Here is a 26,323-nt window from a genome sequence, read left to right as displayed (position 1 = left end):
ATCCAACAGCACATTAAAAGGATCATACAACATGAACAAGTGGGGTTTATCCAAGGAATGCAAGGATTCTTCAGTATATGCAAATCAATCAATGTGATAAACCATAATAACAAATTGAAGGAGAAAAACCATATGATCATCTCAATAAATGCAGAAAAAGCTCGCGACAAAATTCAACACCCATTTATGATAAAAACCCTCCAGAGTGTAGGCACAAAAGGAACTTAACTCAACATAATAAAGGTCATATATGTCACACCCACAGCCAACATCGTTCTCAATGGTGAAAAACTGAAACCATTTCCTCTAAGATCAGGAACAAGACAAGGTTGTCCACTCTCACCACTATTATTCAACATAGTTTTGGAAGTTTTAGCCACAGCAATCAGGGACGAAAAAGAAATAAAATGAATCCAAATCAGAAAAGAATAAGTAAAGCTGTCACTGTTTGCAGGTGACATGATACTATACATAGAGAATCCTAAAGATGCTACTAAAAAACTACTAGAGCTAATCAATGAATTTGGTAAAGTAGCAGGATACAAAATTAATGCACAGAAATCTCTTGCATTCCTATACACTAATAATGAAAAATCTGAAAGAGAAATTAAGGAAACACTCCCATTTTCTACTGCAACAAAAAGAATAAAATACCTAGGACTAAACCTACCTAAGGAAACAAAAGACCTATATGAAGAAAACTATGATACTGATGAAAAAAATTAAAGATGATACAAACAGATGGAGAGACATACCATGTTCTTGGATTGGAAGAATCAACATTGTGAAAATGACTATAGTACCCAAAGCAATCTGCAGATTCAGTGCAATCCCTATCAAACTACCAATGGCATTTTTCACAGAACTAGAACAAAACATTGCACAATTTGTATGGAAACACAAAAGACCCCGAATAGCCAAAGCAATCTTGGGAAAGAAAAATGGAGCTGGAGGAATCAGGCTCCCGGATTTCAGACTAAACTACAAAGCTACAGTAATCAAGACAGTATGGTACTGGCACAAAAACAGAAAGACAGATCAATGGAACAGGATAGAAAGCCCAGAGATAAACCCACACACATATGATCATCTTATCTTTGATAAACCAGGCAAGAATATATAATGGAGAAAAGACAGCCTCTTCAGTAAGTGGTGCTGAGAAAACTGGACAGCTACATGTAAAGGAATGAAATTAGAACACTCCCTAACACCATACACAAAAATAAACTCAAAATGGATTAAACACCTAAATGTAAGGCCAAACACTATCAAACTCTTAGAGGAAAACATAGGCAGACACTCTATGACATAAATCACAGCAAGATCCTTTTTGACCCACCTCCCAGAGAAATGGAAATAAAAACAAAAAGAAACAAATGGGACCTAATGAAACTTAACAGCTTTTGCACAGCAAAGGAAACCATAAAAAAGACAACCCTCAGAATGGGAGAAAATATTTGCAAATGAAGCAACTGACAAAGGATTAATCTCCGAAATTTACAAGCAGCTCATGCAGCTCAATATTAAAAAAACAAACAACCCAATCCAAAATTGGGCAGAAGACCTAAATGGATATTTCTCCAAAGAAGACATACAGATTGCCCACAAACACATGAAAGGATGCTCAACATCACTAATCATCAGAGAAATGCAAACCAAAACCACAATGAGGTATCACCTCACATGGGTCAGAATGGCCATCAACAAAAGACCTACAAACAATAAATGCTGGAGAGGGTGTGGAGAAAAGGGAACCCTCTAGCACTGCTGGTGGGAATGTAAACTGATACAGCCACTATGGAGAACAGTATGGAGCTTCCTTAAAAAAACAAAAGTAGAACTACCATACGACCCAGCAGTCCCACTCCTGGGCATATACCCTGAGAAAACCATAATTCAAAAAGAGTCATGTACCATAACGTTCATTGCAGCTCTATTTACAATAGCCAGGACATGGAAGCAACTTAAGTGTCCATCAACAAATGAATGGATAAAGAAGATGTGGCTCATATATACAATGGAATATAACTCAGCCTTAAAAAGAAATGAAATTTAGTTATTTGTAGTGAGGTGGATGGACCTAGAGTCTGTCATACAGAGTGAAGTAAGTCAGAAAGAGAAAAACAAATACCGTATGCTAACACATATATATGGAATCTAAAAAAAAAAAAAAGAAAATGGTTCTGAAGAACCTAGGGGCTGGAAAGGAATAAAGATGCAGATGTAGAGAATGGACTTGAAGACACGGGGAGGGGGAAGGGGAAGCTGGGACAAAGTGAGAGAGTGGCACTGACATATATACACTACCAAATGTAAAATAGATAGCTAGTGGGAAGCAGCCATATAGCACAGGGAGATCAGCTCAGTGCTGTGTGACCTAGAGGGGTGGGATAGGAAGGGTGTGAGGGAGATGCAACAGGGAGGTGATATAGGGATATATGTATATGTATAGCTGATTCACTCTGTTATAAAGCAGAAACTAACACACCATTGTAAAGCAATTATACGCCAATAAAAATTTTTAAAAAACAATTATAAGAAATTAGGAGTGCCTTCTAAGAAATTTAGAGTGGCAAAGAGCTCACAAACATTATAAAGGCCTAACTGTAACTCTATCATTAAATGAAGCCTTAAGAAGTATATTAGTAAATTCAAGAAGTTTAGCCCTTAAGTTCAGATTTTTGAACAGACTGGATTACTTTAACTGGTTGATGTTTAATCATCCACATGACTTCTTCCCCCAGTCCATCTGATGAGAGGGCCTAGACCTCAAACTTTTTTGCCACCACATAACGAATTTGGAAGGCTTGAGAGTGAGGAAAGAGACCAACTGCAAATACAGTTTGAAGAGGAAGAAAAGTAAGCAAACAGAACAGGGCTGAGAATAAAGTGGTCTCTATCCGACCGACCGCAGGGACTTGAGAGAGAACAGCGTGAAGGTGAGCAGAGCAAAGGTGTGTTTATGAAATCAGCTTTGTTTTGCAACAGATCAAGAAAAAGCTGCTTTGCCCAAGCCCACTGCTCTCAAAGGTGGCTTCCTCCTGCTGCTGAGAGAGAAGACGGCGGTCTGGAGAAAATGCTCACTTAGACACGAGTCAGCTCGAGTGTCAACTGCCAGGACTGAGAATGCTGACCCCCAAAGGTAGGAAGCTAGCAGCTGAGCTCATTCAGAGAGCTGAGGGGGGCAGGCGAAGCCTGGACCAGATGACCTCTGGGGTCTTCATAGTGCTTCCATCCAAAAAAACACCCTCCTAACAGACCAGACGGTCTGGGCTCCCTTTCATGACATGACTGGGGTTGGCTTTATCATAGGGAGGGTAATGGCTGGGAGGTGATTTTTCTTTCTCTTTAGAGAAGCAGGAGACAAAATACCTGATGGAGGCACTGTTATAATTACCGAGAACCCAAGTAGCTGTGTCTGTGTGTGCTCTGAAGCCACCTGTCGTGGCAGCCCGTGGTTGCTCCTGGCGGGCTCTTAGCGGATGCGGTGGGGAGGAGTGGGCAAGGGGCACTTTAGCCGGCTTTACCTTACCATGGTATTTCTCACGGTGGCTTAGTTTTCAAAAGGCTTGTCCAAAGAAAGCGCCAACTTTGGTGTCCTGCTGGCCACCATGAATGTGTTAGTCATCCAGTGCCCCCCAGAGAAGTTTGGAAAAAAGGAAGTCGCAATGTCTGGGCTATCTGATGTCTAGTCAACAGAAGAGGCAGAAGGGCCAGGACATCTGGGGCCCCTGCTCTAGATCTCCCCATATGCCAAGTGGTCTTAGGATTTTGGGGGGACATGAGATGCTCCCAGGTTGGACATTTGCTTCTCAACCCAAAGCAATGCCCCAAACTGAGTGCTTATGTAGCAGGATCTGATAACATTCACTTTTCCTTCCAATCTCATGGGAAGGGGTTATGTTTTCATGATATCTCACCAGCCTAGGAATGGGAGCCCAGGATGGGGGTGGAGGTGAGGATAGCTGTCAGTTAACTGCACTGAGCTGCCCAGAGCCTGAAACTGTCACCTTTCGGCCTCAAGCAGCATTACCTTTGCTTACAGCTGCAAAACGATGTCACACAGGTCCCTAGCCATTTAGAAAGTTCTCAAGGACTATGGCTTTCCCCTTTTAAAATGCACTTTCAGTTCTACAGAGACACCTTATCACAGGGAAATGGAGAATTGCTAGGAATGAACAGGCATAAGAGGGCAGTGGTTTCCCTTTTTCACTCCAAAAGAAGTCATGGCACACTCTCCTACAGAGGTCAGATCTCTTTGAAGAGTTTCTGTCTAACCTAGGACTCATCTGTGCTAACTACGAGGTGTCTTTAGAAAACAGAAGAGTGATGCTTTTTTTTTTTTTTTTTTTTTTTTTGCGGTACGTGGGCCTCTCACTGTTGTGGCCTCTCCTGTTGCAGAGCACAGGCTCTGGACGCGCAGGCTCAGCGGCCATGGCTCACGGGCCCAGCCGCTCCGCGGCATGTGGGATCCTCCCAGACTGGGGCACGAACCCATGTCCCCTGCATCGGCAGGCAGACCCTCAACCACTGTGCCACCAGGGAAGCCCAGTGATGCATTTTTATTCTAAAAATCCGGGGACTGCCTAGTCCCAGGAGGTAGGGAATGGGATGGAGATGGGGGCGCAGAGGGGAGGAGACTGGGCAGTAGAGGTGGTGGCCACGGGGGCAAATGGAGGCTCCTTTGCCCAAAGAAGGTTGCCCGGGTTAGAGAACACATGTAAGCCTACAAGGGCTGAGAGGTAAAGCAACACTGCCACGTTGCCCATGGAGCTACTGAAGGGCTCAGTGCAATGCCTGAAAACACACCAGCGTTAACACTGCTAAGGGCGAGGGTGTATGGTGTTCACACCTTCTCTTCTCACTCTGGCCTTCCCGTGACCTTCACTGTCCTTACACATTCTCCACCCTCTGTGTGCCACCCTCCTCCTCCCTATATCCCTCACCACCAAGTCAAAGATGGATCCCATCTGCATTTTAGAATTAAGGTACAGACACTGATACTGGAGTAGCACAATGTTAATGAGAATACAGCTGCATTAACCAAAGGCTTCTGTCCGTCTTAATCTAAAGGCTGGCTAACTTGAGTAGTGCTGGCCCCAACGAGGAGGGGAAGAAGCTCTGGAGGCCCTCGGCTACCTGGACACACAGGTGGCTGCCTTCTCTACTTGGGTCTCCCCAAAGGAAAAACCAATCACATGCCCCTCAAAACAGTACCCACACTCCAGATGCAACCATCACACACCATTAGGACATTTGGGTCTTAACCACTGCACCTCTGGAGGGACAGGAAAATGTTTATATTGAGACGGTTGCTATTCAGTCCTGTTATAGGAAGGGTGTTCTTCACGGAGGAAGAACCATTAAGGGGTGTGTCTTAATGGCACAGGACAACACAGTCCTGAGGGCTGGGAGCAGGTAGGAAAAGAAAGTGAGGCCGCATGTACCTGGGCCCATACTTCTCAGCATATCTGCTCAGGCACCGGCCAACTTCCTCCTTTCTTTCTGGCTCCAGAGATTTCTGCCTGGTAGGGGGTAGTCCACCCACTGCTGGAAGCGAGTCCCAAAGGGCTTTCCCAGGCTTGCCACTGCCTTCCACACCAGGGACAGCCATCCTTTTTTGGCACCTTGGCCAAAGGACGCTATGACAGCATGGAATGGAGGGAAGAGAGAGGGGAATTCATAAATCCCATGGGACCAAAGACGGCCCAAGTCATGTTTCTCTTAATCTGCTCTTGAAGCAGTAGTTGAAATCCAAGAGGAATATGAGACTGTCCCTACATCCTGTGCCCTAAGATGTACTGATTTTTGAAAAGGGTAGCTCCACTTGTTCTGAAAGTGTAGGCCACTGTATAAGCAGCTATGACTAACATGGTCTACAGAACTCTGCAGACTGTGAACAGGGTATCAGTTCCTTGTAACAGGAAGAGAGATTCTGAACAGGATGGTGCTTCCGTGGGCATTCACGTCAATGATGACAGTAATCGTGATGATGATAACCGTATTAATAACAGCAGCCATTTTTAGTCACTTAAGTCTGCCAGGCACTTGACCTACACCCTCGATATGTATTACCTTATGTCATCCTCACATTAAGCTTATGAGGTAGTGCTATTATTATCCCCATTTTACAGGTGGGGAAACTGAGGAGAAACTTAATAAACAGGAAGATGTGATTCTCAGGAAAAAGAAACCCAGGCTTTAAATGAAGACCTGTCTATTTTCAAAAATCCCTTCTTACACTATGAAAGGCTTGCTTTTCAAATCCCTGTGTTAGTGACTAAAGTAATAGGAGGGCTTCAGGGACAGGGAGAAAATGAGCTCCATTTTGCAAAGGCTACAAAACAGATGCCAATATAAATTGATCCCACTCTAGCAACAGAAAAGTGGTGTCACCAGTCTTATCCTAAGATGTCATAAAATATACGCATATATAAAATGCATATGCATAAAATACAAGCATATATGCCCTGGACGATACCCGCCCGAGGTCACTAGCCCATTCGGAACCATGTGTAGGAGGTTCTCTATTAAGCACTTAGGCCACAGGCTACACTTAGGAACTCAGCAGGTGCCAGTTTGGCCTGGAAAAGGCTCAGATCTGCTTCACTTAGAAAAGGCTATACATTGTGTACGGTGGTGGTAACAATCTTAGTTTTGAAACCAGGAGGATGTGGGCTCAGATCTACAATCTACTGCCTAATAGCTGTTGGTGGATAAGGGTTCTTTCTGCCTTCCAGGCAGGAGGTCTGGGCTTCCTGATTTTCCTCCAGAGGATCCATCACCTCTCCTCCATTTCCAGTCCTGGCGGCTCAGTAAAGGATGATCTCACTCCTGACACCAGAGGTGGGCACGGGACCCAGCGTCAGCGAATCAGAACATTTCATTCTCCACCCACCCTCCCACCCCTAGTAATCCATTCAGGGATGAGCAATTGAGTCCCTCCAGGCAATGAGACTCAATTACAGATTTTGTTGGGGCTACTGATAGACGTGCTCTTTCAACTGGGACAGTATATTAGGCTCTAAGTCTGTTCGAAGCAGGGCCCATAAACTTTAAAACCTTCCCTCAGACCTGGTTAATGTTAAAATAATTTCTAGGGCACAATGGTAATTCATATGCTTTGAAAGGAAACAATTCTATTACATCAAATACTTTCTATTTTCTAAGAACTGTGCTGAGAGGATATTCACATTCCACGAACACAGACAGTCAAGGGACAAAGCACATTGCTAACAGACTAGACAGGTGGGGAAATGTCTTATTTAAATTTACACAGGTCTGTGTTGTATTTATTGAGATAGTATATGTTGTCTGCAAAGTTCTTCCTGAGATATTCAAAACAAAATTTCTGTTTCACCTCCCAGGAATCTAACCTTCAACCACCAAAGCATGTAATGACTAAAAAAACTTATAAAACATTCTATCGTTCCTTTAATCTACACATTTGTGCTGGGAATGGAACTTGTGTATTTAAATTGTAAACGAACTCTCAAGTCTTTTGTTAATACAAAGTAATAATCTTTAAATAATGTAAATTCTTTGTTCATCTTAAAACCTCAGACCCTGGGTCTCAAAGTAAATAAACAGTGCCTCTCAGATTCAAATCAAACCGCAATGAAACCTGGTTTCTCCTGCAGGGGTCAGCAAAACTTTTTCCATAAAGGCAAATCATAAATACTTTGGGCTTTATGGGCCACACACCTCTGCTACAAATCCTCGATTCTGCTGTTGCTACATGAGCACAGCTTCAGACAATCACATACAAATGAACATGGCTGTGTTCCAAAAAAATTTTATTTACCCAAGCAGCCAGCCTTTGGGACTACAGTTTGCCAAAACTTGCCCTATAGCATGGAGCTGCTGGCAATCTTTCTGCCATCTTGAGGAGAGAGGCTGCCTCAGAATTGAGCCAACAGAGAAAAAAAAAAAAAAAAAAAGGCTGAGGGAGGGATGGCTCAGGTGAGAATGAGACCTCATTATATCATTTGGGCCCCTGGATCCAGCCATGCCTGGAACCATTCTAACCCTGGACATGTGCCTTACATGAACCAATAAATTCTCTTTTTTACTTAAGCTAGGATGGGTTGGGTTCGCTTTCACTTGCAACCAAAAGAGTTCTAACAAATTAACTGTGTGACCACCAGTCTGCTCTCCTGTAAAATAAAGACAATACTGACTTGTAAGGATTAACAGGTATGTACTTAAAAACACTCTTTGGGGGCATAGAAGAGGAGCTCAATAAAAGTTATCTAAAAATGAAGTCTCCTCTGGTACCAGGCAGACCACCTGGCCAATGAGGGTTCCTCTAGGGCTACAGTCCCTTACCTCTTCACCCTAGGATGTCCCTTAAGGAATTACCTGAATTTTTAAAATTTTGGAATCTCTGAACTATGCTGAGACCCTCCAGACTGATGTAACAACCAACTGAAGTAAGTACCTATGAAATTTTTGATCGCTGGGCTCCATCTTAAACCTGCTTAACCAGAATGTGAATGTATAATACATAGCCCAGGTAATTCTGATGCCAGCATTCCAAGAATCGCACTTGGAGAAACATACTAGATAGAGCATTCCTACAGAAGCCTAGAATCCTACTCCCAGTTGAATCCATAGCCTTTGAGTGGCTGGCTAAGGAGAATGATCCCTAGCGTAGAAAATTAAGTCATACTTCAGTGCCATCAGCCGGCCCCCAAATCCTCAAATCACTGAGAATTCTTTAAAGATGTCTAATGTTCGTGGAGTGCTTTATTCTTTCTGAGTGCTTTTACATGTTAGCTCATTAGATTCTCATAACCTCCCCATTATGTAGGTAGGGTATCACATTTCCTAACTTTGTTTCCTTACAGTTATGACTAACACACTATTTTTCTCATCGCAAAGAATCACATCACAATTTAGCCTTTTTAAGACTTGGAGAAGGTCCGGGATAAACCTTTTGTTTAACCCTTTGTTTCCCAAACTTAATTTAATCGCAAATATGGTTGTTTGGTGTTTCCTTGTGGGACACGATTGAGGTCTCATCATAGACTAGTGTTCCACAGAACAAAATTTGGAAAATGCCAAGGCAGTGTCTTTTTTGTCCCTTTTTATGGATGCAGGAAGTTAGACACAGAGGGGTCAACTGACTTGCCCGGAATATGCCAACTCACACACGAATTAAAGTGGTCCAGGGCTCTGAGTCTAGAGATGGGTCAACTGTCAAGCACACCTCATATCTCTTGGATGGCTTGAGAATGCTTAAGACCAGGGTGTGTAGGTTACTGGATTCAACCCTTTTCTAACAGTCTTTCCCTCCAGTAATACCATCAAGGTTCATATACTTCTCAGCATTTTTCCTCCCTTGAGGCTCATTCCGAGATCTCATAATAAGAGTCACTCAGTTACCTATTGAATGTAGGATGACAGAGAACCTTATGAAACCTTACGTCCCACTGAAGAATCATTTCTTGAGTCTGCCTCCTCTTAAGCTCAGATTTCTCATCTTCTTCCACTGACGACATTACACCGTTTTCTTATTTACCTCCCATTAGCTCATAGACCAATTCTTCAGTGCCATTTGTCATCTGTGTAGTGACTGTGTGAAATCTAAATAGTACTTCTGGAAAAAAAATATTTTAGCAAGAATGAAGGTCCCTGATAAACATCCCGGTTTTCTTTCCCTTTTCCATGTGTGAGTAATTACCGTAAGTAGCTCTAACTTGGGCCTCACCTTGACCCTTACTCAAAAAGTAAGAAACTGCTTATATACTTTTTTGCCTCTTTCATAAGGAATTCTTAATTTCACTTGTTTCAGAGCACAGAAATTAAATTCCATTAGTCTTTTTTCAGAGGTAAATGGCCTATTCTTTTTGTCCTGTCAATAATTCCTCGGAGGACCTTTGATTATTCTTCTCCATGAAAGATGTTCAATTTCTAAAGAGGTCTCAGCAAGGAAAGTCATTGGTTCATTTTTCCCCATAAGAAGTTCTGAATTCACAAAGAATTTAGAGTTCATTGTTAAATTCTCACTTTTTTCCGAATGACCGAGGGACACGAGCTGCCCCACTCACTGACCCCGACCCAGCTCATCTTTGTTTTCCTCAGACACAACAAGAAACACATCATTTCTGCATCAAAGCCTTTACACCTGCCATTCCCTCTGCCTGGATGATTATTTGTTTCACTTCTGAACGCCACTTTCCTCCTTAACCGAGAATGTTGCACTCCTTTCTGCCCATCTTCCCTTCTAACAGAACCCACATCATCACGCTCACCTGTCTATCCCTTCTCCACAGGACCACAAGCTTCCTGGAGGCCCCGCCCCCAGCACTAGTGGGTGGATCACTGATCAGTGATTGACGGAAGGGTGGGTAGCCCGCGCATACCTGGCCATTGAGATCTGTAAGGGGTGCCTATATAGGCAGTCGGGCTTCTAAGAGTGGCTTCTTTCCTCCTAGAGAAAGGCACCAAGAGACAGTCCTATTTCTACTCTGGTCGCTGTGTCATCAGGATGTAAGGTCTGAATGGTTATAAGCATCTTGCAACCAGACTGGGGATGGAGTCCTGAAGCAAAAGAGGGCAGAGGAGAGAATCACAGGGCAATGGAATCACGCTCGAGCCTGCCCCACTTAGGAATTTATTACATTAGACAATAGATGATCTAATTGTTTAAGGCCAAGATGTCCAGGGTCTTTCTTCCCTTACTGTAGCCAAAAGCATCCTAACTGACCTTCCCCTACTAGACTGATTACGCTGGAGAGCAAGGGCCATTTATGACACCTAGGAAATGATCAGTGAATATTTTTTGAGTGAATAAATGCATGAATGTTTCTCAGAAAAAGACACGATAGGAAATATTATATATACGCAAGCCAGAGCCTATCCCCTGGAATGCGCATGGTGAGGACAAACAATTGTAGTTGAGATTCATTCTTTATTTACTTGCAGGCAGGGCCATGGCTGGACGTGGGGCTGTGGCGGAGGAGACAGCGTCTACCTCTAAAAGCCACAGGGAAGAAATGACACAGGGAGATTTCTCTCACATTTTCCTGTTTCTTAGAAGAGTTGTCTTAGTTGTAAGTGTTGTCCCAAATCTAACTGAACTGGGGATTTTGCTTCCCCTCAGTCACTGGCTTTTCACAAAAGTCTGTCCCATATGCCACAAGAGATCTGTTGACCTGGGTCAAGTCTGATATATTATTGAAGGGTAACATCACAAACCAAACTCCCTGTGCATTTTATTAGCATAAAAAGACAGTAACCCAAATGGTCCAATCACTAGGGATTAACTAAATTAAGGGACAAGCATTGAACATAAACTATGTGGCCATTAAAAATGATGATGGACACCTCTAATTATTGACATGAAAGCTGCCATGGTTTCTTATTCAGTGGAAAGTAAGTTGTCAAGTATTATATATGGTATAATTTGATTTTTCTAAAAGAGGTTTACTTACCTATCTATCTATGCATAAGCATAGAATCTGGAAGAAGAAACTTGGCTAAACAGTGGTTCTATTTGGGTCATAAAGTCAGAGATGATCTCAAGTTTCTCTATAATTCTATTTTCTGATGGGGGGTAGATTAGATGTAATCCCATCTCTGCCATCTACAAGCCACATACAAAGCCCCAATACCTTCCTCTGTACAAGAGAGGAAGTAAGAGAACCTGTCTCTTAAATCGTTATGAAGAATGAATATATGTGAAGCATTTATATCTAGCATATCAGCCATTTTGATTATTAAATTATGAAAAGTTTATTGCCATTATTGTAACGTGAATATTGCATTTGTGGTTAAGTGTAACAGAAATCTACAAGTGGTACTTAGTGGAGGTGTGGTTGACTGTACAGGGCATAAAGGAATTACTGATAACTGAATGTCACCTCTCCTGCCAGAGGCTATCACTGGCGTATGTGTGATGCAGCATTTAAAAGCCTGACTTTGGAGTGAATAGACATGTGCCTCATGAACTAAAGCAAGTTTCTCCACTTTAAATTGGGAATAATATCATCTTCTTTACAGGTTTTTGTATTACATAAGATAATGTACTTACACGTGGAATACAGTTCCTGGCCATAGTTAAGACCCCAACAAATATTACTATTATTATTACAAATTCATCATAAAATTATATTTTAAATGTAAAAATATTACCTTGACATTCCACTAATTATAATTCTTACCTAGCAAATTTATTGCATTTTAAAAAAGAGTTGTAGGAGTTTAACCAAAAACTGGAACAGTGCACTAAAATGGTTTCCTGGGTTAAAAGAAAAAAAAAAATCTGCCACATTTAACTTTTCTGGAATATTAATATTTAGAAAGGAGATAATCAACTCCTTTCTAAAAAGTGGATGGGGGAGGGAAGGGGCTCTTTATAAGTTCAAATTTAGCTGGATGCCAAATTCATCTTTTTATTCTATAGGATTTAATTTACATGAAAATGGCACTCCACTGAAAAAAAGGAAGTATAGTCTTTATAGATTAACAAACAACACAAAAACCCACTAGCTAAAACCCCACTAGCTTATTAACCCGCTAGGTTAATAAGACAAAGTTAAAATTAATTTTTGTCTTGGGGAAAATAATTTGGATTTTAATCTTAGAGCTAAGTTGACTACAAAAGCAAAGAGTAATTCAAATATATTCACACCGTTATCATGCACAAAGCAGACACTCCATGCACCCTATGAAGGCTCCAGGGGCGTGTATGTAAACAGAAATTGCCTGAGATCCGGGGTAGATCCACTAAGGAGAAAGAAATACGACACCATAAAGTCAATACTTTCATAGGTTTTCTAACAGTATTTGATATTTGTTGAACTATCCTTCAAGGAACACTGAAGGTAATTTCTTCATCTATTTCCTGGCTCTCTGCTCCCCAGAAAAGTAAATTTTTGCCATTCATACTGGCTCAAATGCAAATATAACTGTTTCCTTTCACGCTTACTTAAAAATTAGATGCAGGGGCTTCCCTGGTGGCGCAGTGGTTGAGAGTCCGCCTGCCGATGCAGGGGACACGGGTTCATGCCCCGGTCCTGGAAGATCCCACATGCCGCGGAGCAGCTGGGCCCGTGAGCCATGGCCGCTGAGCCTGCGCGTCCGGAGCCTGTGCTCCGCAGTGGGAGAGGCCGCAACAGTGAGAGGCCCGCGTACCGCAAAAAAAACAAAAAAACCCCATAAACTAGCACTTAGCGAGCTAAGGGGACAGGAGTAGGCAAGTGAGCTCTATCTTTATAGCACCAAGAAAGTTCTTTTCTAGAACAGTTCAAACTGCAAAAGTTGAAGCAGAATGACAGTAGTCAGATTTGCATGAATTAAGCTTCAAAAATTCTGACAGATTGAATCAATACCATATACAGGGTTTTCCTGTCTGGTTCTGAGCTTGACCAATGGGGATAAACAGCTGGAAATAAACAACATTATGTGTTGGTCCCAAAATTTTTTTTTTTTGTCTAATTGTCAATACATGCTATGTATGGCTGTTTATAGAAAGAATCAATGATATAATGGTACATTTTAACAGAATGTACCCATACAAGACAACTTGTCCATAAACCTCTGGCAATAATACTTTTGTGCTATTATGCTAGCCTGACATCATGATACAGTGCTATCATGTTCACAGTAACTATAATAGGTCAAGTGTATCCTGAAAGTGAAAAATGAGTTCAAACAGTTACATGTCTGCAATTTATTTGGGGCCACAAAAAAGGAAAAGTATCCTCTATTATCAGTTCCCTGCCAAAAAGCAACGGTAAATATTTTGCTGACATTAAAAATCTAATGTTTAAGAGTCTGAAGATGATTCTGAGTTTGTCCTAATTTGGGGGGATCTGGTGGATGGAGGGGGACATTGAGTAACGAAGCCACAGGCCCTTTTGATGACAAGAATATGCACCAATGCTGTATTTATACGACTGTGCGGAAATTTTAGCTCATTTGGGTAACCAGCAGCTGTTCTCCACAGATTCTTCTCCTTATAAATGTAGCTGCCAGTTAAGAGTAGAGGCCAGGCTGTTGCTAAACATCCTACAATGCTCAGGACAACCTCCCATAATAAAGAATTATGTGGCCCAAAATATCAATAGTGCCAAGGGTGAGAAATCCTGTTCCCTATAACTTACAACACATGACTCAGAAGAAGCCAGGCCCCGATCAACAAGCTCTGCTTTCACCTCTTGCATATATTACTGCTGGATCACTGGCTCAGCACATATGTGACTGTTCATAGTGGGTGCTCCCAACATGTAACACAGGCTGTGCCTCACGACCGACAGACAGCTGTTTTGCTTGTGATTTGTCTTGTTTTTGCTATAATATAAACAAATCATTTTGAAAAGCAAATATCTCAACTCGTTTTAAAGTTCCTAGTTTATGAGCACTGGATTCCACTTTAGGAAATCACTGATTAACAGAGCCAAGCAATTAATTGATTTCAAATGTAAAACGAAGTCATTTATGCACAAGGAATGCTAAAATCTTCCCCATCAGAATTCCTATTTAATTGAAATTCCAGATTTCTAATTAGTGAATTTCTTTACAGTCGTCATTTTAAAAACTTACACTGTCAACTTCTTTTCTTCCTCTTCCTATTAGCTACGACATATCGAGTGCCGTGTCCCAGGCACTGCGAGCATTACTACACGTGAATTTTATATTTACAACAATCCTCACAGGTAGGAACTACAGATACCATTTTTCTTATTATTCTTTAAACTCAAAAATCTGCAGATAGAAAAAGAGGGCTGCAAATAAAACATCTGACCATAGCACTCACAAGCAGGAGTTCAATGTGAATTCATTTACTACAATGCAAAGCAAGAAGGAAAAAAGCCAGGAGGATATAAAGAACACTTAGGATAATTACTGTAATGGCCACAACCTACTGAGCGCTTACTGTATTCCAGGGTCAGTGCCAAGTGCTTTATTTATATTATCTCATTTGATCCCAGCCCCAAGTGTGAATGCTGTTAAGTCACCATCTTACAGGGGCTTCCCTGGTGGCGCAGTGGTTAAGAATCCGCCTGCCAATGCAGGCGACACGGGTTCGAGCCCGCGTCCGGGAAGATCCCGCATGCTGCAGAGCAACTAAGCTCGTGCGCCACAACGACTGATCCTGTGCTCTAGAGCCCGTGAGCCACAACTACTGAGCCCGCACGCCTACAGCCCGTGCTCTGCAATAAGAGAAGCCACCACAATGAGAAGCCTGCGCACCGCAAACAAGAGTAACCTCCACTCGTCGCAACTAGAGAAAGCCTGCGCGCAGCAACGAAGACCCAACGCAGCCAAAATAAATAAGTAAATTTTATTTTTTTTAAAAGAAGAGTCACCATTTTACAGATGCAGAAACTGAGGCGTACTCTGAATTAAAACCACTCGGTTAGCAAGTGGCACAGCTGGGATCTGCACCCTCTCTCACAACCCCTAGAGTCTACACCAGGGGTTGGCGAATTATAACCCTCGGTTTAAATTCAGCTTGCTGCCTGTCTTTGTAAATAAAATGTTATTGGAACATAAGTCACACTCTTTCATTTCTTTATTGCCTGTGGCTGCTTTTGGGCTACAACAGCAGAGCTGCCACGGATATCTTACGGTGAAAGCCTAAAACGTTTACTGCCTGGCCCTTTACAGAAAACGTTTGCTGACACCGTCTAAACTCTTCAATAGTAAGTAACATCAACTCGACGCTTGTGCTCATACTATTAGGCATTGAAGCCCTTTGCTTTCTACTTCCTAGGTAAGAAGCTTCCTTTCCTCTCAATGTGACCTCCTGTGTCATCTATTTTTGTAGCCATCCTGAGGGCTAATACTATTCTTTTCTTCAGGAAAGAGTTTACTTGAATCATGGTAACGTTATACCAAGTGCAATGTATGAAATCTGATTTCCTTGGCCTGAAATCGTTAAAAAGCAAAAACAAACCACAAAATTACTGATCTTCTACTGGGAACACGTTATGAGCCAGGAATACAAAAATGAATAAAACACCATCTTGCCTTCAAGGAGCTCACAGGTGAGTACGAGAAACAGGTGCACAGAAAGCAGAATGGCTTTCCATGAACTATGCTCAGAGGCCTGGGATTCCAGGGAAGGGGTATCTCTTCCTGGGCCAACCAAGGCCTCAAAAGGAAGACTTTTGAAAAGGAAGATATTTCTTTTTAAGAAAAAGGTCTCCATTATAATAAATAACAGAATTCGGTCTGACTTGTTTAATAAGTAGAACTATTATTCAGACATGGAACGACAGAGCTAAAAGGGATTTACAAGCTCAGCCCCTTCATTCTGTAGTTGGGAAAACCAAGAAGTACGTAAGTGTACCCAGTGATGATAGGAGATAACATTGCCAAAATGCCTAGCAGCTGGGCATTGATAACGTGCTCCAGAAGCTGCAAAGCTGAGAACTTAAAGGGCAAGACTCTGGAGCCAGATTTGGGGCGAGCTATTAAACCCTTCTGAGCCCGGGTTTCCTCATCTGCCAAATGGAGACTGCACGCAGAGGTCACCGTGAGGAATAAGCGCGTTCATATATGGAAAGTACAAAGAGCAGTGCCTAACTCAGAAAGCAGAACAAGTGTAGAAACAAAGTAGAAAAGTGTAGAAAGTAGAACAAAGTAGAAAAGTAAAAATGAGGCATAGAAATGAATTAAACCCAAAATCTTTAAGTGAGCCCATATTCTACCCTGTGCCTGAGATCCCAGCCTGCCTTTCTATTACATGCCCTTCCCACTGGGGAGAAGGGGATGGGAGAGGACCACCGTTCTTCTAGGCTTCTGTCTTGGACGCTATGGAGTAACCTTCCCTTCTTCATCTCTTCAGCCTTTAGTTCCTATTGTCAAGAAACATCTCTGACACCCCTTTCTGCTCCAATCCTATTGCCACTACCCTTGGCTAAGCACCGATCATCACAGCTCTACCGCTTGATCCTTCTCGGCACCACCCTGCCTCAGCCCACCTGCAACCAATTCCTTGTGCCTGCTGCAGAGCTGATGCCACGAGCTGAACCAAAATACTCTTTGCACGTTATCACTCCTCTGCTGAAGAACCTACCATCACTTCGTGTAGCACATCGCTTTAAGTCCAGGCACTTCTGCCTATAATTTAATATCTTTTAACTTTACCTTGTATTAAAGAGAGACCTGATTTCAAAACCTAACCCCAGCACTTATTACTGGTGAGACCAGCGTGTTGCTTAATCCCTCGGAGGCTCAGTTTTCTTTTCTGCCAAGCTGAAATAAATAGTACGTATCTCATGGGGCTCTTGGGAAGATTAAGCCCATATTTCCCATCACTGGCACAGGGCTTGGCGTTGGGCAAGTGACCAAGACATTATTGTTGTTATTATCTAACAATGATACACTTACGCTTCCTTCCCCTCCTGGCTCCTGTTCTTGTGAACCCTTCCACTTAGGATCTCTTCCTTCCTGACTTCTGCCAATCCACATCAGCCCCTTCACACAAACCCCCCTCCTGGGATTCAGTCCACACTGATCTCTTGCTTTGGTGAACCCACTCATGGTTGGCACTGCCCACTCTGGCCGGTAATCAGTGATTCTTAACCCAGGAGCAACTCTGCCCCCAGGGGACATTTGGCACTGTCTGGAGACATTTTTGGTTGTCACAAGTGGGAGGTGGGTGTATGAAGCATGTTTTAAAATATTTTCTGTACTTGATGAGGCTCTGACATCCTGGAGCCTGGAGAGGCTGCCCCTCCCAGAACTAGCTAATTCCTAGAGATAGTAAACAACTTGCCTGCCAGGGCACCTTTCCTATGCAAACCAAGCAATCCAAAGCTTATCTCCCCAACCATCTCCTGGATCTAACTCTCACACAGCAAGTGAGTATTTCCTCTGCCCTCAATCACCCCAGGGCCAGGCACTGAACAACTAGAGACCACCTTTACAACCCCGAGCCAGTCAAAATTATTCAAACTAACCAGTCCGAAACTTGCTCAAACTTGCCTACCTTGATTCACGCATTCCTTCTCTGCAAAAAACACAATAAAACTCTGGGCTATGTTCTCTCCTGAGTCCTTCTGCCTCCTGACCAACCCTGGTACTTCCCCAGGGGGTGCTGCATGGATGGTGTGCCCCTTCCCCTTAGGAGTTGTAATAAACTCTTCTTTCAAAGGCAGTTATCTCCCTGTCTGTCCCCTTACCATACCTGATTAGAACAAATCCCAGGTACATTTTAAGATAGTAGGTGCTACTGGAACTTAGTGGATAGAGGCCAGGGATGCTGCTAAATATTCTACAATGTACAGAATACCACTTCCTACCCCAACAAAGAATTATCTAGTCCAAAATGTCAATAGTCATGAGACTAAGAAACACCTAAAATATTCCACACTGAGATCACAGGTCTCTAGAAACCCCAGACCTGCCATACGGTTCTATCACATAGCCTAACTAGGGAAACAGAGAAAGTACCTAATTCCTGGATTGACTGAAACAAAGGTATAATAATTTGCATTCATAACTCTTTTAACCAAAAATCACTAAACATGTTCAGCAAAAGTGAAAGTATTTCTTCCCAATTACTATGAAGTTTCATGCCAATAGCTTCTGGTCAGAAAGAAGAATTCATGAACAAACCTCATTGTTCTGTGTGATTGTGTATCTTTCACAAGTGGGAAAGAGTCAATCAATGTAGTATTTTCTATGGGAGGATTCTGAAGCCACACATTAATTTTTTTCTAGGGCGTTCATCACCTGTGAGGCTCCCCACTCCTCGAAAAAAAAACCACTGTGTATGATAAAATAAATTTGGGTAAAGAGGTATAAACACTCTGTTCCTGACGTTTCACTAGGCACACGGGCACACCAAGGGCTCAGAAATTAAAACAATCCACTTAACTTTGTTTATTAGCTCAGTTTTCCAAGTTAGTTTGATCTTGACATTTTTCACATACCATCTATTACCATCCCATGGAGCACGTGTTCTATGGAACACATTTTGGAAAATATCTCATTAAAGTTGACAACAATTCCCAATACTGAACTTCAAAGCTTGAGTTTTAAAATTTCTCCCTCTGTAATCAGAGCTGCTTTGGGAAGCTCAGTAGCAGAGAACGTGACACAGTAGCAGAGAGCGTGACACAGCCTCCTTTACCGTAAGGCGTCTTTGGCAGGAAGATCAGTGCTTCCGCGGGTCTCTGTTGGAATGGCACACACCCTGGAATTCGGGCAGAGGCCGTATTTCCAAATGGCATGGGAGAACTTGTCTTTTTTGCCTTGCTACCTTGGACTGGTTCTAAGAGTACAGACCTCAATATACGTAGATGCCAGGCAGAAAATTATTTTCCCACAAGCAATACGGCTAATTTAAAGTTTTGTGTCGGTGGAACCCATCAAAATAGGGCCCTGCATGTCCATAATGAAGCAAAAGGAGTAAATTGAAAGCAAAGGTGAAGGTACAAACTAACTAGTCCATAATCCACTCTAACATCTTTTACGCCTAAGTCACGGACGTATTTGTACACTTAAAAAAATGCTGTGATATCTATGGATTTAGTCAGACGGCAGAGGACTGAATTCTGAAGAGGATCTGTATTCCTTAGGGGCCTCAGCCCAGCCCCTCTGGCTTGACTGGGCAGCCGCTGTCTTTTGGGCAGGGGGACCGGCCATGGGCAAAGGTACTTGGGTTTCTGGAATAGGCTTCAGGAGACTGCTCTTCAGAGCTCACAGCTCTGTGACCTGCAAGTCTGAAAAGGGCTCGGCTGGGCATGGGGGGGAGGCCACACGCAGGCAGAAGCAGATGGCAGAGTCATCTGTTCATCTAGCTCAGGGGGTCCCTCTGCTCTTTGACCTTGAGAGAAAGTGACTATTGTTTTCCCAGTCCCACAAGCCAGGAAGCCTTTTCGGTCCTCCATCCTTCCACCAACCATCACCACAACAGAGAGGAGAATACAAGGAGAAAAGGGAAACCCAGTTCCTTCATCCCTTTAGAATGTGGAAGCTAGCACCACGGATTTAAAAGCACAAAACCCCCTGTGTTTTCTACTTTTGAAAACTTTCCAGAAGCCTCCTGAATATTCTCAACACCCTCTGGAAAAACAAGCGCGATCCTCCTCTCCTTCACCCCTTTTCGTAAGAAGGAAAACAAAGGCCAAGACTGAAATTTGTCTGAGGCCAGTTTGTACCAAGGTTACCGGCACCAAGACTTAGGAGCCGGATTCCCAGAGGATGCTTTGTTTTCCTAACCCTCCCCTGGAGGCTGCTAGTTCCTTCTCTCTGGTAAACACTGCCAGGAATTGCACTCTTAGGATTTTGCAATAAAAATAAGCCATGTTGGGGCTTCCCTGGTGGCGTAGTGGTTGAGAGTCCGCCTGCGGATGCAGGGGACGCGGGTTCGTGCCCCGGTCCGGGAAGATCCCACGTGCTGCGGAGCAACTAAGCCCATGCGCCATGGCCGCTGAGCCTGCGCTCCGTAATGGGAGAGGCCACAACAGTGAGAGGCCTGCGTACCGCCAAAAAAACCCAAAAACAAACAAACAAAAAATAAGCCATGTTTGCTTTCTAAAAGCATGGTGGAAATCCTCCCAGTTAAATCTTACTGTAATTTAGGCTATGATATTTTCAAAGTAAATTTGTGTTATTTCATTCATGGCGAATTATGTACTTTGAGCTAGTAACACACACTGACCCGTCTACTTATGGTTTAAATGCTAAGAGTCATTCCTGTTTGGTCCTCAACACTTGCTTATAAATCCAATGGTGAATTTCAACAATGTTCCATCAACAATGTTCCATCAACAATGTTAAGGAGGAAGCAAAAAGGACTGTACACCTGATCCAATTTTATGTTGAGCAGTTGCCTTTTTTAAAGAGGTGATTATTAATGTTGGCACGAGATTAAACATTCCTCGTGAAATAATTTGAAGCTAAAGATGTTATATTACTACCCGTTTATATGTGATATAATGCAAATCTGCAGCCAATATATACACTTTCCCCCAAATTAGCTCTATTCTAGGGTGTACCATATACGTACACATGAAAAACCTACACCTTTTTGGTTATACCTGATTTATGTCACAAGCTGCTCTATTAGATGTTCATCATCGTCACAGGATAAAAATTGGGGATATAATGTCCCCAGTTATGAGCTGATGTTACCTTGTAGAAATGTAATTAATCATTCTACACTGTATCTCATCTAAATGGAGTAGAGCAAAGAACAACTTTAAAACTGTGGTTCTGGAAAGCTCTAGGACTCTATGGCACTCTGTGAGGGCAGGCCCTCCCCCGGCCTAAACCAGCAATCCCCCTTTTATCTGGTTTATATATGGGAGTCTTCCAAGATACTCATAAGTTTCCTCTTCCAAAGAGTAACTCTTGTCTTTGGTTATGTCTCTTGTCTTTACTTTTATTTCTTGAACATAGATGCTCCTTTTTCTATGTATTCCCTCTTCTGCCTTCTAGAAAAACTTGAAAAATTAACCTAGGCACACAGCCCAACGACTACCACACTCACCAGTATTCCAAGCTACTTCTATTGTCTTACCACAAGAAATCTGCATTTACGTTCCTGATGCCACCTCAAAGACCGGGGCAAGGATGGGAGGGGTCCAAGAGCGCATCACTTCTACTTCCACTGCAAAGGGCTCCTTCAGCTGCATATATTAAAATCTGCTCCTTTGTCTTCAGTTTTACTTTGGGTGGTGGCGTTCTGACCACAGCCTGCTTAATAGCGCATGAAAAATTCATATCATGGCTAGCTGGAAACTTCAGCATACTATTCATTCTGGCTATGAAAACATTAGGGCTTTGGGCAAGCAAAAAGGTTCACTGCGTGTTCATTTGGGGGATGATAAGCTCCTGTCGGTGGCTTGTTTGGCTTTTTTAGTGAGCTGGGGAAGGGACCCATCAATCAGTGAGTTACTGAGATTTGGAGGGGCGATTCTTTTTTTTTTTTTTTTAATTTTATTTATTTTGGGCTGCCGTGGGTCTTCGTTACTGCGCACAGGCTTCCTCTAGTTGTGGCGAGCAGGGGCTTCTCGTTGCGGTGATTGTGGCACACGGGCTTAGTTGCTCTGCGGCGTGTGGGATCCTCGTGGACCAGGGCTCGAACCCGTGTCCCCTGCACTGGCAGGCGGATTCTTTTCTCTTTTTTTTGCGGTACGCAGGCCTCTCACTGTTGTGGCCTCTCCCGTTGCGGAGCACAGGTTCCGGACGCGCAGGCTCAGCGGCCATGGCTCACGGGGCCAGCCGCTCCGCGGCATGTGGGATCTTCCCGGACCAGGGCACAAACCCACGTTCTCTGCATCGGCAGGCGGACTCCCAACCACTGCGCCACCAGGGAAGCCCTGGCAGGCAGATTCTTAACCACTGCGCCGCCAGGGAAGTCCCTGGAAGGGGCGTTTCTTGAATATGTAGCAAATCCATCACGGTGCCCGTAGCCAAGATCTACTTCTGGACACACTTCCATCATGTGGAGCAGCCCAGTTCATCAGACAAGTACGTTTCCAAACATATAGACATTATCTACAGTATCTGCTGCACGTGTCAGACAAACATTTGCCCGTAAACAGACTCTAAGTCTCTCAAGAAATAGGCAGTTCTGGTATGTGCCCAGTCCGTCAGTGATGGATGGTCGCTAACTGTGTGGCAGATTGCATTCCTCACTTAGTGCCAGGAAATTGTGGTGCCAACTCTTCCTGAGAACACCTTCAGAATCTGGAGGCCTCACTACAATGCAGGTCCCAATAATTCCAACCAGCCAGGCACCGAGTCTGGTAGGCTGTTATTCCTTTTTTAAAGTTGATTTCCTATTACTGGAAGAATTAAATCAGGCTTTGCTGTTCCTTTTTCTAGCTTGCTTCTCTGTCTTTCCACTCATAACCTTGGAGCAGTACTACTGTTTAAGATGCTTGCCTCAAAAGCAGCTAACGCTTCATTGAAGGCTGCTACTCGACTTAAAATAACTCAAGAACTGAGGTAAGGGGGCAAGGGAAGCAGAAGGTGACAGTCCTAAAAGTGAAAATTAAAGAACAGGAACTTTGTTCCCCTCCCAAGAGTCACTGCTGGGGTTACAGCTTGTTTAGAAGCTAATTATTTGATTTTATAATTACTTTTGTGGGTTGCAAAATAATTACTATGGAGGCAAATCTCCGTCTACCAAAATAGCAGAGGCGATTGTTCTAAAGTTCACACCGAAACAAAAGCAGAGTCAGGATGGTTAGCTCTTAGGTGGGGATTAGAAATCCATCCCCTTTTGTCACATGTGCCAGCCTGAAACCCACATAAAGGTCAGAGTAGGAGTGGGGAAAGGAAAGATACTCCACAAACCCCATTCGGAGGAGTTGTTTCTTTTTAGCTTCATTTGCATTTTAAATCTGTCCCTCTGCGTACACTAGGACATCATTTAGCCTTTGAAAAGGACTAAAACTGTAGTTCTGGTGAATGACACTGAGATGTGATTGAGTCCCTTTCAATCCTAAGATTAGACGTGGTGTTAAAATGGTCAGTATCGGTATCTCCTAATTATAGGAACTGTGATGTATCAGGGGTCAGCAAAATTTTTCCGATAAAAGCCAGAAACGAAATATTTGAGGGTGTGCGGCTCTTTGCTGCAGGCCCTCAACTCTGCAGCTGTGGTGCAAAAGCCACCATAGACTGTACGCAAACGATTACGCATGGCTGTGCTCCAACAAAATTTTATTTATGGACACTGACATCTGAATTTCATATGAGTGTCTTGTGTCATGAAATATTCTTCTTCTTTCGATTTCTGTCAGCCGTTTGTAATCGAAAAAAAAAAAAAGAAAAACATTCTCGACTACAAAAACAGAGGGAGGGCTCAGGGATCACTGCTTACCAACCCCTGATCTAGATGGGTTTTAGGCATCGCAACATCTTCAGGGAAGAGAAATAATTAGCTCACATGTGGAAGAAACTCAGGACAGAGGTGACTTGAGAGCAGATAGAGGGTATCAGCGGCCCCTGAGGTTTCCCAATTCTAACCAAATGCACTCTCCACCATGTAATTTCCTCTTGCGCTTTTTAATGAACTGACAGTTTTCTTTTGGTGTTCCTTTTTACCTGAATTTTCCTGAAAGAATCACTTTGATATTTAATTAATCCCTTTAAGTTGTTAAACCTCATTGGCCAAAACAAGTATTCTCTTCTTAGAGGTTCACATCTCAGAAGCAGCCAACCACGGCTGCAGAGATGGAAGCAGAGGGATGGCCCAGGTACAGTAGCAACAGCAGGTGACACAGAGGAAGCCATAATGACACAGAGGACCACTGATCCTCTGTTCCCTCCTCCCTAAAACGGTCACAATAGTATTTCCAACCTTAAAAGGAAATTTGATGATTACAAGGAAATAATATGTGCAAATTATAAAATGTAACATAGAGTTATGTGTCTACGTTTTCTAAACTTATCGGTTTTCTTAAACAGACTGAATCAACTCTCTTCTTGACCATCAACTCAGAACCTTCTCACTCTCTCTCTTAATCCTCCAGGGCGACAAAAATCCAAAACACAGATAATGAAAATCATTGGAAATGGGACTTCATCTTCACTGCTGTTGGGAACATACAATGGTGCAGCCACTTTGAAAAAGAACCTGGCAGCTCCTCAAATGGTTAAACACGGTGTTACCAGATGATCCAGCAATTCTACCCCTAGGTATATACCCAAAAGAAATGAAAACATACATCTACACTAAAACTGGTACATAAATGCTCAAAGAAGAATTATTCATAATAGCCAAAAAATGGAAACAACACAAATCACCATCAACTGATCAGTGGATAAGCAGAATGTGTCATAGTATAGCCAAGAGTATACAGGGAGGAAAGGACACTCTTCATAAATGGAAAACTGAACAGCTACAAGCAAAAGAAATTAAACTGGACCCCTATTTTACAACCTACACAAAAATCAAATCATCATGTCCCCTCCTTTCAGCCATGTCTTCAAACTCTATAAACACCTATTCACGTCCGAAAAGTTCTTACCATTTGGATTAACTAGCAAACTACAGAAATGACTATTTGGGGCTAGCAAACAAGTTTTGATCCTTCCCCTCTCAATTCAGTTGTATGTGTATATTTTATCTACTGATCTTTTTAAATTTCCTTTAGACATATGGGTATATTTTAAGCTATAGATTTTACAAATATTTTAAACATTTCTTCTCCTAAACTGAGTGAATATTTATAGATGTCTATAAGTTAGAAAGATATTAGAGCAGAAGGGGAAATTATTTGCAAAATTACATATGAGCTCAAAGTTATGCTGAAAATAAGGCAAACTGACTTTGAATTGCTGGTGCTTGAAAGTGTTACTGGGCCTTTTTATGAGTCTGTAACAGAATAGCAGAATCTTGGTCTTTTGACACTTACCGCTTAAGGTCTTGAAATTACCTTTCTTGGCTATGAGTGTTGGACCCAGGCCCTTTCTCGTCTGGTCCCTGCTTAAGCTCTACCAGCAACACCATCACAAAAACCTACTCAAATTTGCTCCAATATAATATAGGAGTGGGGGGATGTAGCTGATGAATCTATAGAGATCATTATCTCTCCTGTATACTTTTGTATATGTTTTTCATAATTTTTTATAAGTTTAGTTGTTGTTGTTTTTTTAGGTAATTTAATCATGCTACCTCTGCTTAAAAATCCCTGTGCTACCTTCAGTGTAGCTGACCTAAAACAGACAGACTGCCAGTCACTTCTCCAGCAAAAAGATGTATTTATTCAGGATCAGCAAAGAAATGCAGCTGGGAGTCTACAACCTGTGAAGGTCCCCAAACAGCAAGGAAAGGAGGATGCTTTTATAGAAGGGAAAAGGAAGTTGGGAGGGCTTAGTAAACAAAGAGTCCCTGGCTTTTCATTGGCTGAATCCTTGCCAGGCAAGAAGAGGAGACTTTCTTTTTCCTGTTGGGCTCTGCTATCCTCCCAGGGCATGAAAGCTCCCCTGTCCGGTCTCCCAACTCTACTTAATTGAGACTTCTGTTTATTAATACTTTTACAGTGCTCACTGAATGAAATATGAACTCCTTCATAAACTGTACCAGGATTTTCCTGATTTCCCTCTTGCCCAAGTCGGGCCTGACACTCTCTACTTTCTGCCTCCAAAACACCTGCCTCGGGCTTCTCTGGTGGTGCAGTGGTTAAGAATCCACCTGCCAGTGCAGGGGCCACAGGATCAAGCCCTGGTCCGGGAAGATCCCACATGCCGTGGAGCAACTAAGCCCATGAGCAACAACTACTGGGCCTGTGCTCAAGAGCCCGCGAGCCACAGCTACTGAGCCCATGTGCCACAACTACTGAAGCCCACACGCCTAGAGCCCATGCTCTGCTACAAGAGAAGCCACCATAATGAGAAGCCC

Source organism: Delphinapterus leucas, chromosome 10 (assembly GCF_059928025.1).
Source record: "Delphinapterus leucas isolate spDelLeu-1000000601 "Yukka" chromosome 10, BTC_Dleu_Yukka2, whole genome shotgun sequence".
In the NCBI taxonomy this organism is placed as follows: Eukaryota; Metazoa; Chordata; class Mammalia; order Artiodactyla; family Monodontidae; genus Delphinapterus; species Delphinapterus leucas.
This window is presented reverse-complemented; position numbering follows the sequence as displayed.